This window comes from Schistocerca americana, chromosome 1 (genome assembly GCF_021461395.2).
Source record: "Schistocerca americana isolate TAMUIC-IGC-003095 chromosome 1, iqSchAmer2.1, whole genome shotgun sequence".
Taxonomy (NCBI): Eukaryota; Metazoa; Arthropoda; class Insecta; order Orthoptera; family Acrididae; genus Schistocerca; species Schistocerca americana.
Window position 1 is genome coordinate 925,939,947 of NC_060119.1, and position 2,306 is coordinate 925,942,252.

Sequence of the window (2,306 nt, forward strand, 5' to 3'; positions counted from 1 at the left end):
CCGAGCTGATAGTTCATGCTGCTGTAAACGTCGTCGAACTGTTGGTGCAGATGGTTGTCGTCTTGCAAACGTCCCCATCTGTTGACTCAGGGATCGAGACGTGGCTGCACGATCGGTTACAGCCATGCGGATAAGATGCCTGTCATCTTGACTGCTAGTGATACGAGGCCGTTGGGATCCAGCAGGGCATTCCGTATTACCCTCCTGAACCCACCGATTCCATATTCTGCTAACAATCATTGGATCTCGACCAACGCGAGCAGTAATGTCGCGATACGATAAACCGCAATCGCGATAGGCTACAATCCGATCTTAATCAAAGTCGGAAACGTGTTGGTACGCATTTCTCCTCCTTACACGAGGCATCACAACAACGTTTCACGAGACAACGCCGGTCAACTGCTGTTTGTGTATCCGAAATCGGTCGGAAACTTTCCTCATGTCAGCACGTTGTAGGTGTCAACACTGGCGCCAACCTTGTGTGAATGCTCTGAAAAGCTAATCATTTGCATATCACAGCATCTTCTTCCTGTCGGTTAAATTTCGCCTCTGTGGCACGTCATCTTCGTGGTGTAGCAATTTTAATGGCCAGTAGTGTAGCTGTGGAAAAGTTTTTCCTTCAGTAGCTTTGCTTTTCGTGAGTGAGAAAAGTTTGTCTAAACTTGTCTGACTACAAACAGAATTAAAAGATGAAATTTTGAAGCCCCGGCGACAAGAGATCGAGAGGAACAGAGCACTAATTTGGTTGGGCTACGGCTGGGAAGAGAACAGGTTGATAGTAGATCTGGCCTGCATGTAATCAATAGTTCGGTTTCTATTTCGACGTTCTTTATATTCTCAATATCTAAACACAGTGTTCACAAACGATGCATCGACGTGCCAGTTTCCAGAATCCAATAAACAAATCATCCTAGTGAAAACAGGTCACGTCTCGTCTAAGACAGAAAACCCAAGCGGCGTTTCCGAGATAAATAGAAGCGAAATGTGCCAAGGCCGGCTGGAACTGCAGCCTACAGAGAGCAGACCGGCATTACGGCAAGGCGGCGTTGTGGAGGCTACGCGTTGGCACATCTAAAGGCGCCGCGGCCGCTGCCCGCCTCTCATTAGAGGAGAGCAATAAAGCCCCGGCTGAAAGCACCCACAGCCGTGGTGACTCAAAACGCCTCGCAGCTCCTTGTAGAGAGCGGCAAGGGCTGCGGGGGGAGGGGTCCGCAAAGTACAGTGGCGCCACCGAACGAGCTGCCCCTGCTCCCTAAAATCTGCGAGCTTCCACTGAACAACGGGCGTCAGCACGTACAGCCGAAGCAGACGTACCGTACATTTCGGCGAATAAGGCGACCTTCAAGTAAGACAAGGTATAACTTTTTGTCAAAGACACCGTATGCCCGTCCTACAAGACGATCCCCAAACTCCAGAATGAGATTTTCACTCTGCAGCGGAGTGTGCGCTGATATGAAACTTCCTGGCAGATTGCCAGCCGGAGTGGCCTTGCGGTTCTAGGCGCTACAATCTGGAGCCGAGCGACCGCTAAGGTCGCAGGTTCGAATCCTGCCCCGGGCATGGATGTGTGTGATGTCCTTAGGTTAGTTAGGTTTAATTACTTCTAATTTCTGGCGACTGATGACCTCAGAAGTTAAGTCGCATAGTGCTCAGAGCCATTTGAAGCATTTGAACTTCCTGGCAGGTTAAAACTGTGTGCCAGACCGAAACTCGAACTCGCAGAAAGCTTCTGTAAAGTTTGGAAGGTAGGAGACGAGGTACTGGCAGAACTAAAGCCGTGAGAACGGGCCGTGAGTCGTGCTGGGTAGCTCAGTTGGTAGAGCACTTGCCCGCGAAAGGCAATGGTCCCGAGTTCGAGTCTCGGTCTGGCACACAGTTTTAAACTGCCAGGAAGTTTCATATCAGCGCACACCCCGCTGCAGAGTGAAAATCTCATTCTGGAAACATCCCCCAGGCTATGGCTAAGCCATGTCTCCGCAATATCCTTTCTTTCAGGAGTGCTAGTTCTGCAAGGTCGCAGAGGAGCTTCTGTAAAGTTTGGAAGGTAGGAGACGAGGTACTGGCAGTACTAAAGCTGTGAGAACGGGGCGTGAGTCGTTCTTGGGGAGCTCAGTTGGTAGAGCACTTGCCCGCGAAAGGCAATGGTCCCGAGTTCGAGTCTTGGTCTGGCACACAGTTTTAATCTGCCAGGAAGTTTCAGATCCACAAACTATTAAGCTTAGAAGTGTGATCATCTGGGTAATAATATGCACACTGATTTAGGTAATGTCATTTGAGTATTTATAAAAGCGTCGTATTGGCTATTT

At 49.6% G+C, this 2,306-nt stretch overlaps 1 non-coding gene across 1 annotated transcript; it reads left to right on the forward strand.

Annotated features, from left to right (window-relative positions):
• Positions 1 to 1,798: 1,798 nt before the first annotated feature.
• Positions 1,799 to 1,872, forward strand: Trnas-cga. Its single transcript has one exon. It is a non-coding gene; the product is annotated as a tRNA-Ser (tRNA).
• The last annotated feature ends 434 nt before the right edge of the window (positions 1,873 to 2,306 follow it).